The 13,695-nt window shown below is 50.5% G+C and overlaps 1 long non-coding RNA gene across 1 annotated transcript; it reads right to left on the reverse strand.

Moving 5' to 3' along the window:
- Positions 1-12,217: 12,217 nt before the first annotated feature.
- Positions 12,218-13,180, reverse strand: LOC123091302 (uncharacterized). Its single transcript, XR_006443030.1, has 3 exons — positions 13,121-13,180; positions 12,348-12,462; positions 12,218-12,273 (listed from the first exon to the last, which is right to left on the reverse strand). It is a non-coding gene; the product is annotated as an uncharacterized lncRNA (long non-coding RNA).
- Between the last annotated feature and the right edge of the window lie 515 nt (positions 13,181-13,695).

Raw genomic sequence — 13,695 nt, forward strand, 5'->3', positions numbered from 1 at the left:
CGCCTGTCTCCGCCGCCGTGGCCGCCGCCTCCGCCGCCCGGAGTTCGCCGCCCGGCCGGCCTCGTCTCCCCCGCGCGCGCCGTGCTCCCTCTGCTCGCCCCGTCGCCCGGGAGTTCCTCCGCCGCCCCTCGCCGGAGCTCCAGCTCCCCCCGCCTCCTTGCACCGGCCGGCGACCCCGCACCGCCGCCGACGACCGCACCCCGCCAGGCAAGGCCGCCCCTCTCCGCCTTCTTCCTCCTGCTTCCCCTCCCTCGCTCTCACCGGATCTCTCTCTTCTTCCAAGGTTCGCCGGAGTTCGCCACCTCGCCGGAGAACCGCACCTCGCCGGAGACGAAGCCTGGACCAGATCCACCAGTTCAACCATCCAAACAACCCTGCTGCGTCCCGGATCCCTCCGTCCCGGAACGCCTCCGTCCCGGGTTGACTTTTCCCGGAGGTGAAATTCGTCCAAGTCCCCAGATTCTGTAAAAATGTTGCATACTTTGACCTGTTGTATCTTTGTGCATGTAGCTCCGTTTTGCGTGTATAATATGTCAAACTGTTCTTCTCGAAGAGTACACCATTTCATTCCATTGCATCATATTCATTTGAGGTCATCTAGATGCCTGAATCATCGTCGTAAGAGTGCTTCATATTGTTTTCTGCTGTCTGTTAACAGAACGAGCTCTTTTGTCATTTTTGCCATGATTGATATGTGCATCCTATGAGGTTGATCCCTAAATGTGTTTTGAACTATGCCATGCCATCTTTACAGTGGTATATGCCATGTATTTTTGTGATCAATGTGGTGACTAGCACAAGCATGTAAACTAGGCATCATGATGTTGCTGATTTTAGTCTCTGTTCTGCTGTAATTTTGATGCCATGTAAACATGTTGCTACTAATTATTCTATGCGTAATCTGAAGATGTTCTATAAACACGTTTTGATCTACATGTCATCCTCTATCCATCCATGCCCCTGGTTGCATTTATAGGTTGCTGTAGATTATTCATATCTTGCTCCAAAGTTGCTTGAAAATGTTGTTGTCAGCCTGTTTACATTAAGTTCAGTTGTTTCCATGTGTTTTCCTGGTGATCCATGCACCCTATGACCTTGCTCTTGCCATGCTTAGCTTCAAAAACATGCCTTCTTACTGTTGGGTTCCTTGCCATGCCATGTTTTGCTCTGTTGGGTGCCTTCACAAGCTCATAAACATGCCTTCATATTTATGTTCCTGCCATGTATGAATCTGTAATAAAAACTTGCTATGTTCACATGGGTGCCATTATATTTTATGATCCTTTTTGGCTTATGGTCAGTAAGGGACTCTTTTTCTATGCAATTAGTAAATTCATGCCATACCTTTGTTTGCCATGATAAGTTCCTGTAACATGTTGTTTGATAGCTCTAAACATTGCATCGTGCTGTTATTTTCTGCAAAGTCTGAAATTGTAATAACTTGCAATCTTACCATGTGTGTTTGAGCATGTTCTAGTGATTTATAGAGATAGCTCAGTGTTCATGTTTTGTTGTGCTTTACCTGTACATCATGTCCATGCCTTTTGTTATTATATTGTGGTGCTGTAGCATATTGTTTTGATGCTTGCAATATGCCTAGTCGCTGTTTTGGACAGCTTGTCCTTATAACTTGTATAGTGTGCATGTGTTGAACCGTTGCTCCGTTTTGAGTGTGCTCTATATGAAACTTGCTTGTTTTTGCATGTAGTTTCATATTATCATGTTGCATCCTTGTTTTGAGGTGTTTGCTTGATGTTTGTGTGCATTTTGCACCAATGCCATGTTTAACTTGTTTTGCTCATATCTTCTAGGTCGTAGCTCCGAACTAAATGAACTTTATATGTAACTTGACTAGAATCTCGTGTAGATCATCTTTGTGCATCTTAACTTGCTGTTTAACTACTTGAACATAATGTTTATTCAGATCTGGACCTATTTCGAAATATGCATATGAGGACTTACCGGAATTGTTATATGTTGTTCCCGGCCTCATTTAAACTTGCTTTGATGTGTTGTTCTTGTTTGTATCATCTCTTGCCATGAGTAGCTTCATGTAGCTTGTCATGCATCATACTTGTTTGTGCATCATGTCATGTTCATGTGTGGTGTGTTTACTATGTTGTGTGCTTCTTTTCGATAGTTCCTGTTTCGTTGCGATCGTGAGGATTCGTTCGTCTACTCTTGGTTCGGCTTCATCCATTCGTCTTCTCATGGACCTGTTCTTCTTCCTTGCGGGATTTCAGGCAAGATGACCGCTACCCTAGATCTCACTACTATCATTGCTATGCTAGTTGCTTCGTTCTATCGCTATGTTGCGCTACCTATTACCTGTTTATCAAGCCATCCCATATTGCCATGAACCTCTAACCTTTGATACCTTTCCTATGCAAACCGTTGCTTGGCTATGTTACCGCTTTGCTCAGCCCTCTTATAGCTTTGCTAGTTGCAGGTGAAGTTGAAGATTTCTCCATGGTGGACAGGATTTTGGTTGGGATATCACAATATCTCTTATATTATTAATGCATCTATATACTTGGTAAAGGGTGGAACGCTCGGCCTTATGCCTGGTGTTTTGTTCCACTCTTGCCGCCCTAGTTTCCGTCATAGCGATGTTATGTTCCCGGATTTTGCGTTCCTTACGCGGTCGGGTGATTTATGGGACCCCCTTGACAGTTCGCTTTGAATAAAACTCCTCCAGCAAGGCCCAACCTTGGTTTTACCATTTGCCTCACCTAGCCCTTTTTCCCTTAAGAGTCGCCCTCTCGAGGGTCATCTTTATTTTATCCCCCCCCCGGGCCAGTGCTTGTTGTGAGTGTTGGTCCAAACTGTCGGCCGCCAGTGACCACCAGGGGCAACTCTGGGCTGGCCTACCGGAAGTCTGGACAATCCGGTGTGCCCTGAGAACGAGATATGTGCAACTCCTATCGGGATTTGTCGGCACATCCGGGCGGCTTTGCTGGTCTTGTTTTACCATTGTGGAAATGTCTTGTAAACCGGGATTCCGAGTCTGATCGGGTCTTCCTGGGAGAAGGTCTATTCCTTCGTTGATCGCGAGAACTTGTCATGGGCTAAGTTGGGACACCCCTGCAGGGTATAATCTTTCGAAAGCCGTGCATGCGGTTATAGGCAGATGGGAATTTGTTAATGTCCGGTTGTAGATAACTTGACACCAGATCCGATTTAAAACGCATCAACCGCGTGTGTAGCCGTGATGGTCTCTTCTCGGCGGAGTCCGGGAAGTGAACACGGTTTCTGTGTTATGTTTGACGTAAGTAGGAGTTCAGGATCACTTCTTGATCATTGCTAGCTTCACGACCGTTCCGCTTGCTCTCTTCCCGCTCTTATTTGCGTATGTTAGCCACCATATATGCTTAGTCGCTGCTGCAGCCTCACCACTTTACCCCTTCCTTCCCTTTAAGCTTTGCTAGTCTTGATACCCATGGTAATGGGATTGCTGAGTCCTCGTGGCTCACAGATTACTACAACAACAGTTGCAGGTACAGGTTCATGAGATTTTCATGACGCGAGAGCGATGCTTGCTTGCGTTGAGTTCTTCTTCTGCTTCTTCGATCAGGGGATAGGTTCCAGGTCGGCAGCCTGGGCTAGCAGGGTGGATGTCGTTTGAGTTTCTGTTTGTGTTTCATCCGTAGTCGGATGATGCTCTGATGTATTGTGATGTTGTATTCATGTGGCATTGTATGCCTTATGTATGTATCCCCATCTATTATGTAATGTTGATGTAATGATATCTGATGCGGTTATGTACCTAGGGTAGGGTCATGGACCTGTTCCAAGTAACTTACCCTAGGACATCCCTAGAAGAGGTCGCCTTCCAGTCGACCAACGAGGATTCACTCGACTGGCCTGAAGGACTCGACCACGAAGACTCACTCGACCACCAGGAGGTCAAGAGGCACTCTGCACCGCAACGGCCTGTAATTAAGTAGACTTTATGATAGTAAAGGCACTTTATGTGGGGCGTTATCAGTAACGCCCCAGACTTAACTCACCTTAAACCCTCTCCTACGTGGGCTGGCTGGGGTCCTGGCGCACTCTATATAAGCCACCCCCCTCCACAGGCAGAAGGGTTCGGCACCTTGTAATCCATACATTCATAATCCACTCGACCGCCTCCGGGCTCCGAGACGTAGGGCTGTTACTTCTTCAGAGAAGGGCCTGAACTCGTACATCCTTTGTGCTTACAACCTCTCCATAGCTAGGACCTTGCCTCTCCATACCTACCCCCCACTCTACTGTCAGGCTTAGAACCACGACAGTTGGCGCCCACCGTGGGGCAGGTGTTTTAGCGATTTTGTGGAGAAGTTGCGATTCTTCCGAGTATTTTCATCATGGTGTCTGCTGGAGTTTTGATCGAGGGTCAAGAGATCCGTCTCGGCACTCTCACCTTCATCGCCGACGACTCCGCATGGCTCCAAGAGGCTCCACTCGACGTAGATGCGCTCCCCGTCCGCGGTGCGACGCATTTTCGCGCATGTGTCCGCGGCGTTCTGCTGCGGCAACCATCGACCCAGTATCGGTCGGCTCCTCCGTCTTCCACCCTCCCAGTCTGCCGCCAGCGCAAGCGCTCAGGCCGGTCGAGGCTTCAGCGATGGGTGAGTCACGCGGTGGCTCGCCAGTCGACCACTACACAAGTTGCGGCAATCGAGCCCAACGAATCTCTCTACGGCTTGTTCGATCAGTCGACTGGCTCCGGAGAGACTGCTTCCGAGTGCGGAAGCAGTGATCCAGCGGCGGAAATCTTGATGGTCGACGGGCCCCACAGTCCTCCTGGCTTCGCCCGTGGTGGTGGAGCAGGCGACGGCGGCGACCCTGCACGAGGCTACGAAGAGTACCAGCCCGAGCCACTCGACTCTCTGCAAAGAGAAGAGCTTCGCCGCAGGAACGAGGATCCCCTGCGTGTTCCCATCGCAGGAGAAACCCCCGAGGCTCGTGCCTTGGAGGAGGCGCGTCTAGCCAATTTGGCCGAGCGCACTCGACTGGAGAACCTTCAGCGAGCACTCGACGAGCGCGCGCGGCAACGAGTTCCCGACACCAGTCGACGTCAACTCTTCCCGCCGACTCAGGTATATCGAACCCCAATTCAGAATTTAGCAGCTGCGACCCGTATAGCAGAGTCCATTCAGCCTTCGCAGTCAAAGGCTGCCAGAGGTTTGCTGCAGATCAGGGATCTGCTCCGGGCAGCAGGAGATCAGAATTCAGCCGTGTCTCAGTCGCGCAACAGAATTCACAGTCGATCTGTCACTGTGAATACGGTTCAGTCGGCTCACAGCCCCAGATCGCCTCCGCGGCGCGAAGGGCGTGAGCATCGGCGAGATCAATATGGCGACAGACTCGACCGAGATGATAGGCGTCGAGTGCCCTATTCCCCTCCGAGGGGTGGGTCTTACGCTCCTCGGCAGCCAGATGATAGGCGTCAGTACAGTACAGGGCGTAGGGTTCCAGCTGACCCCAGAGAGCCAGGCTTCGACGCGCGATCCATTATCGTGCAAGGATTGGTCGACCGAAACAGAGCCCATCGAGGCGCACTCGACAGAGATGTGCCCACGAGCAGTCGACTACATGTTTCTGGTCCTGAATGTTTCAGCAGAGCTATCAGAGCCGCAGTTATCCCCCCCAATTTCAGGTTGGCAACAGGAGTCAGCAAGTTCACTGGTGAGTCTAAGCCTGAAACTTGGCTTGAAGACTACCGAGTGGCAGTTCAGATCGGTGGTGGGAACGACGAGGTGGCCATGAAGCATTTGCCCCTCATGTTGGAAGGTTCTGCCAGGGCATGGTTGACTCAATTGCCTCCTAGCAGTATTTACACTTGGGAAGATCTGTCCCGAGTGTTCGTCAGAACGTTCGAAGGGACTTGCAAGCGACCAGCGGGATTGACAGAGTTGCAAGTCTGTGTGCAGAAAACCAATGAGACTCTCAGAGAGTATATTCAGAGGTGGATCACTTTGCACCACACTGTGGAAAATGTCTCTGACCATCAGGCAGTATGCGCCTTCAAAGATGGTGTCAAGAACAGAGAACTGAGTTTGAAATTTGGTCGAACCGGTGACATGACCTTGAGTCGGATGATGGAGATTGCTACCAAGTACGCCAACGGCGAAGAAGAAGACCGACTCCGAAGCGGCAAGCACAAGCCGAGTCAGTCGGAAAAAGGAAACACCAGTCGGAAACAGAAGCGGAAGGCTGAACCGGCAGCTCCTGGAGAGGCTCTGGCCGTGACTCAAGGAAAGTCTAAGGGGAAACCAAAAGGACCCTGGAACCCCAAGAAGGTGAAGGATAAAGAAGGGAACGACGTGATGGATATGCCGTGCCACATCCACACGAAGAAAGATGAAGAGGGGAATATCATTTACCCAAAGCACACCACTCGCCAATGTCGACTCCTGATTCAGCAGTTTCAGGGAAAACAGTCTAAGGACAAGGAGAAGGAGCCGGACAAGGCCGAAGACAAAGAGGACAGTGAGGGAGGATATCCGTATATCAACTCCACTCTGATGATCTTCGCAGATGTGGAAAGCAGAAGTCGACTAAAAGTGATTAACCGAGAGGTTAACATGGTTGCCCCAGCAAAGGCAAATTATCTGAAGTGGTCTCAAACACCCATCACATTCGACCAATCTGATCACCCGACTCATATTGCCACCCCTGGGAGGCAAGCTTTGGTGGTCGATCCAGTTGTCGAAGGCACTCGACTGACAAAGGTGCTGATGGACGGTGGAAGTGGGCTGAATCTGTTATATGCAGACACGTTGAAAGGTATGGGCATTCCGATGTCCCGACTGAGCACTAGTAACATGAGCTTCCATGGAGTTATACCAGGGAAGAAGGCCGAGTCACTCGGCCAAATAGCTTTGGACGTAGTGTTTGGCGATTCAAAGCATTTTCGCAAAGAAAAGTTGACGTTTGAGGTCGTGGATTTTCAAAGTGCATATCATGCCATTTTGGGGAGGCCAGCCTATGCACGGTTCATGGCTCGACCATGTTACGTGTACCTCAAATTGAAGATGCCCGGTCCCAAAGGTGTGATCACTGTCACCGGTGATAGGAAAAAGGCAGAGGAGTGCTTTCAGAAGGGCTCCAAAATTGCCGATTCCCAAGTGACAGCGGTCGAATTCGAAGAATACAAGCAAAACGCAGATCCGAGTGACTTGCTGCGGTCCAAGAAGCCCGCCACAGAATCTGCATTCCAGTCGTCCGGTGAGACGAAGCCTGTTCACATTCACCCGACCGACCCCGAAGCAGCTCCGACCCGCATCTCCACAACACTCGACCCAAAATAGGAAGAAGCGCTCATCCAGTTCCTCCGTGAGAACTGGGACATTTTTGCATGGAAGCCCGCTGACATGCCAGGTGTTCCCAGGGGACTGGCTGAGCACCGCCTAAGAGTCGACAAGTCTGCAAAGCCAGTCAAAGAACATCTTCGGCGGTCCGCCGTCCAGAAGAGAAAGGCCATTGGTGAAGAAGTGGCTCGACTGTTGGCGGCAGGATTTATCCGAGAGATATTCCACTCCGAGTGGCTCGCTAATGTCGTCATGGTTCCTAAGAAGGACAAGTCGCTCCGAATGTGCATTGATTTCAAGCACATCAACCGGTCCTGCCCGAAAGATCACTTTCCTCTCCCTCGCATAGATCAAATTGTTGACTCGACCGCGGGATGTGAGAGGTTGTCTTTTTTAGATGCTTACTCCGGGTACCACCAGATCCGTCTGTATGGGCCCGATGAAGTAAAAACAGCTTTCATCACTCCATTCGGGTGCTTCTGCTATATCACCATGCCATTCGGCCTCAAGAATGCCGGATCCACATTTATGCGAATGATCCAGAAGTGTCTACTCACTCAAATCAGTCGGAATGTGGAAGCTTATATGGATGATATTGTTGTCAAGTCACGAAAAGGTTCCGACCTGCTCGCTGACCTCGCCGAAACATTTGCCAACCTCAGAAGGTATGATATCAAGCTCAATCCATCAAAGTGCACATTTGGAGTTCCTGGTGGCAAGTTACTCGGTTTTCTCGTTTCCGAACGGGGAATCGACGCCAACCCAGAAAAGATTGGCACTATTCTCCGAATGAAACGCCCTGTGCGAGTGCACGATGTCCAGAAGCTTACTGGATGCTTGGCCGCATTAAGTCGATTCATCTCACGACTCGGTGAAAAGGCATTGCCTCTTTACCGACTGATGAAGAAGGCTGACAAGTTCGAGTGGACTCCAGAAGCTGATGCAGCGTTTGCCGAGCTAAAAGCTCTACTCTCCACCCAGCCGGTGCTTGCTGCTCCAATCAGCAAAGAGCCTCTGTTGCTCTACATCGCAGCCACAGGACAAGTCGTCAGTACTGTGCTAACGGTCGAGCGGGAAGAAGAAGGAAAAGCTCTCAAAGTTCAGCGCCCAGTGTATTATTTGTCTGAAGTCTTGACTCCATCCAAGCAGAGATATCCTCATTATCAGAAGCTTGTGTATGGAATATACATGACCACAAAGAAGGTTGCTCATTATTTCTCTGACCATTCAATCACAGTCGTCAGCGACGCTCCACTATCAGAGATTTTGCACAACAGAGATGCAACTGGTCGAGTGGCCAAATGGGCGATTGAACTTCTTCCCCTTGATATCAAGTTTGAGGCAAAGAAAGCCATTAAGTCCCAGGCAATAGCAGATTTTCTCGCCGAGTGGATCGAACAGCAGCAGCCGACTGAAGTTCACTCGGAGCATTGGACCATGTTTTTCGATGGTTCTAAGATGTTGAATGGTTCCGGTGCTGGGGTTGTCCTGGTTTCCCCCAGAGGAGATAAGCTCAGATATGTGCTCCAGATTCACTTTGATTCCTCCAACAATGAGGCAGAATATGAGGCCCTCCTATATGGGTTGCGCATGGCCATTTCACTCGGCGTCCGTCGCCTAATGGTCTATGGCGACTCGGATTTAGTGGTCAATCAGGTGATGAAAGAATGGGACGTGAGAAGCCCAGCCATGACTGGATACTGCAGTGCAGTGAGGAAGCTGGAGAAAAAGTTCGAGGGGTTGGAGCTCCATCATATACCCCGACTGAAAAATCAAGCAGCTGATGATCTAGCAAAGATAGGTTCCAAGAGAGAAGCCATTCCGAGTGGTGTGTTCTTGGAGCATATACATACTCCGTCAGTCAAAGAAGATCCTTTCACCGAAGAAACTCCGCAGCCCAAGAGTGCCACAGATCCGACTGAAGTCGAAGTCCCAGCGGTGGTCGACTTGATCATGGAGGTTTTGGTAGTCATCCCCGACTGGACGATTCCGTATGTCGCATATATCTTGAGGAAAGAGCTTCCGGAGGATGAGGAAGAGGCTCGACAGATCGTCCGTCGATCTAAGGCCTTTACCGTCATCAAAGGACAATTATACAGAGAGAGCACGACTGGAGTCGGTCAGAAGTGCATAACACCAAAAGAAGGTCGACTCATCCTCAATGATATTCACTCGGGGACCTGTGGTCATCATGCGTCCTCCCGGACCATCGTGGCCAAAGCATACCGAGCCGGATTTTACTGGCCCAAGGCGAATGAGATGGCAAAGGAGATAGTGGATAAGTGCGAGGGATGTCAGTTCTACTCGAATATGTCGCACAAACCTGCGTCAGCTTTGAAGACCATCCCACTCGTCTGGCCTTTTGCAGTCTGGGGGCTGGACATGGTCGGCCCTTTGAGAACAGGACGAAGTGGCTTCACGCATGTACTGGTGGCAGTCGACAAGTTCACCAAGTGGATCGAGGCTAAACCAATCAAGAGCCTCGACACCGGTACTGCTGTTAGCTTCATCAGGGAACTAATATTCAGATATGGAGTCCCGCACAGCATCATTACGGATAATGGGTCGAACTTTGACTCGGAGGAATTCAGAACCTTCTGCAACTCCCAGGGCACACGGGTCCACTACGCATCAGTCGCCCATCCGCAGTCGAATGGACAAGCAGAGCGAGCTAATGGACTGATTCTCAAGGGACTGAAGCCGCGACTGATGCGTGATCTCAAACACGCGGCTGGAGCTTGGGTCGACGAACTTCCATCTGTACTCTGGGGACTGCGGACCACGCCCAATCGGTCGACCGGAAGAACTCCATTCTTCTTGGTCTATGGAGCCGAAGCAGTCTTGCCGAGTGATCTTCTCCACAATGCTCCTCGAGTCGAAATCTACAACGAAGCAGAAGCTGAACAAGCGCGGCAGGACGCAGTCGACCTTTTAGAGGAAGAAAGGGAGATGGCTCTGATCCGGTCGACCATCTACCAACAAGATCTGCGCCGTTTCCACGCCCGAAATGTGAGAGGTCGAGCCTTCCAGGAAGGGGATTTGGTTCTCCGAGTGGATCAGCACAAACCACACAAGCTTGCTCGTTCTTGGGAAGGCCCCTTCATCGTCACCAAGGTTCTCCACAACGGGGCGTACCGTCTTTACAACGTCGAGCATAATATCGACGAGCCCCGAGCTTGGAACGCGGAGCTACTCCGCCCATTTTACACTTAAGTTTTATCACTCGGATGAGTTGCAATAAAGTACTTCTGTAGTTCATGGGTTTAGAAATAATTGTGTCATCACTTTTTATTTTTGCCCACATAAAAACTCCCCCTCAGTGGGTGGCTTAGCCGCGAATCCGTTTCGCCTAAGTTTGTAAAAATCCTATCGAGTGGTGAGCCAGACTCTCACTCGGAGGCTTAGCTGCGAATCCGTTTCGCCTAAGTTTATCAAAATCCTACCGAGTGGTAAGCCAGCCTTCCACTCGGGGGCTTAGCTGCAGTCCAAGGACTCACCTAAGTTTATCAAAATCCTACCGAGTGAAGAGCAATCCTCTCACTCGGGGGCTTAGCTGCAGTCCAAGGACTCGCCTAAGTTTATCAAAATCCTACCGAGTGGTAAGCCAGCCTTCCACTCGGGGGCTTAGCTGCAGTCCAAGCACTCGCCTAAGTTATAAAAATCCTACCGAGTGAAGAGCAACCCTCTCACTCGGGGGCTTAGCTGCAGTCCAAGCACTCGCCTAAGTTGTGAAAATCCTACCGAGTGAAGAGCGATCCTCTCACTCGGGGGCTTAGCTGCAGCCTCGTGCTCGCCTAAGTTATCAAAATCCTACCGAGTGGTAAGCCAGCCTTCCACTCGGAGGCTTAGCTGCAGCCTCGTGCTCGCCTAAGTTACAAAAATCCTACCGAGTGAAGAGCGACCCTCACACTCGGAGTCTTAGCTGCAGTCCAAGCGCTCGCCTAAGCACAGGCACCTTGCTTTGAACCTGCAAAAGACATTTTGAGCCGAAGGCAATCATATTCAAGCGCCAAATTCAAGTTTGAATCGATATGTAAAGGAACCGAAAGTGCTCAGGCGTCGAGCCTGTTAAAGTTTGTCGGTTACAATTCCACTCGGCATACCGAGGCAAATTTAAAGAGTCGAGCCAGAAGAAGTTTTTTACCCCTCCTATGGAGGGCTAGAAGGTGCAACAAATTCATCAAGGTCAATTCCGTCGGCGATCCGAGTGGCAGCTGCAAGGAAAGTCTCCATAAAGGACCTGAAGTCGTGCTTCTTGGTATTGGCCACCCGAAGGGCCGCCAGCTTCTCCTCTCGTGCATCTTTGCAGTGGACTCGGGCCAGACACAGAGCGACATCTGCACCACACCGAGCCGAGGACTTCTTCCACTCTTGCACTCGACCAGGGATCGTGTTCAAGCGGGCCATCAGCGACTCAAGGTCATTCTGAAGTGTCTCCTCAGGCCAGAGCGTCGAGTCGATGCGAGAAGTGGCGGCCTTCAGCCTTGCGAGATAGTCCACGACAGCTGCAACACGAGACTCCAGTCGGAAAACATCCATGGCAACTTCGTCATTCACCGGAGAATTGACGGGGTCAAGGTTTGGCTCCAGTCGGCTGGTTTCTTCTTCAAAGTTTTGACAAAATTCTGCAAGGGTGATCACTAAGTCAAGGAGATAGTCGAATGGAAAAGGCCACAGTTGAAAATATTTGCCAAACATGGAGGTTTACCTTCAAGCATAAGAAACAGCTTCTTGGCAAGGCCACTCAGGAAGGCCTCCAGTTTAGTTTTCTTCTCAGTCAATTTGCTGACTTGGTCGGTCAAGGCAGCTTTGTCAGTTCTCAGTCGACTGACTTCCTTATTGGCAATCCCAAGAGCAGTTTTCAAATTGGTATTGTCTTGTTCGAGCTTGGTGACTGAAGCTAACTTCTCGTTAGCAAGCTTGATCTTCTCAGCTAGCTCAAGGTCTTTCTTCTGCTGGGCCTCCCTTACCTTACCTGCAAGACACAGCAAGATCAGATGTTGAAACAAGCAAGAGGAAAAGCAGTCGTCAGGGTCTCACCAAACATACCTTCAGTCTCCTCCTTTGCCTTTGTCAGCTTCTCCTGAACCAGCTTCAAGCTCAGCTCGACTTGAGTATGCTTCTGTTCCAGTTCTGAGTAGCGAGTCACAAGATCACAAGAGTTCTGCGAAGAACCAATCGACTAAATGTCAAAAATAATTCACTTCCGAGTGAAAAGGGAAAAACACACGTTTCTAAGACTACAGCCGAACACAAGCATTCGACCGTAGTCTCGGGGACTACACCCAGTGGGTGCACTCAGCGTGCCCCCACTAATCCTGTTGAAGACAAAGTCGACCAGTCGACCTCAAAAAAAAAAAACAGTGTGCGAGACGCATTCTCTAAGACTGTGACCAACTGCAAGCAGTCGACCACAGTCTCGGGGACTACACCCAGTGGGTGCACTCAGCGTGCCCCCACCGGTTTGCGAAATCCAGTCGACCAGTCGACTGACAGAAAGATTGACATCATAAAGCCTAAGGCCGACTGCCAGCAGTCGACCTTAGCCTTGGAGACTACACCCAGTGGGTGCACTCAGCGTGCCCCCACCGGTTTGCGAAATCCAGTCGACCAGTCGACTGACAGAAAGATTGACATCATAAAGCCTAAGGCCGACTGCCAGCAGTCGACCTTAGCCTTGGGGACTACACCCAGCGGGTGCACTCAGCGTGCCCCCGCTAACACGGAGTTTATTCGACACACCCAGTGGGTGACTAATATAAATCCCGGAAAAGAAAAGTTTTTGGTAGCATATCCAACAGAACAAACAGCAGTCGACTGACCTGGACATTGCTTTGGAGGGCAGAGCTGGCGTCATAAGCTGCCTGGCTCGCATCCCGGATGGTCTTCAGCTGCTCCATCATGAGTCCCGCCTGGCGTATTGCCTCCTTCGCTGCACCAGCTTGGTCCTCTGGGACGTGGTGAGTCGTGAAGAGGGAGGGCTGCTGAGCACTCGTCAGTGGGGTCGCGAAGGTCACCGTGTGTCGAGTGGTGTTCTCTTCCTCCACAGTCAGAATTTCAGGCGCTGACACATCCTGAGGCACCTTACTGGCGGACGCTTTCCGACTCCTCCTGTGCTTCAGCGGCTCTTCATCCTCATCATCATCAGGAAGATCGATAACAGTGTTGGGTGGAGCTGCAGAGAAGGGTCAGGATCAGAGATCGCGAGTCAGTCGACTAAGAACGGTATTAAGAACACAGTACCTGGATTCGAAGTTGCTGCATCCTCCATCTCGTGGTCGTCGGCCCGGGCCGAAGTCTCAGAGGTAGCAGCACTGCAACTCCAAAGGATCAGTCGACCAACCTCAGCGTCGACCAAAGATAAAGTTCGCACAAGAATAAGAAAATATGAGCAACA

The sequence above is a fragment of the Triticum aestivum genome, chromosome 1B (genome assembly GCF_018294505.1).
Source record: "Triticum aestivum cultivar Chinese Spring chromosome 1B, IWGSC CS RefSeq v2.1, whole genome shotgun sequence".
NCBI classification, from domain to species: Eukaryota; Viridiplantae; Streptophyta; class Magnoliopsida; order Poales; family Poaceae; genus Triticum; species Triticum aestivum.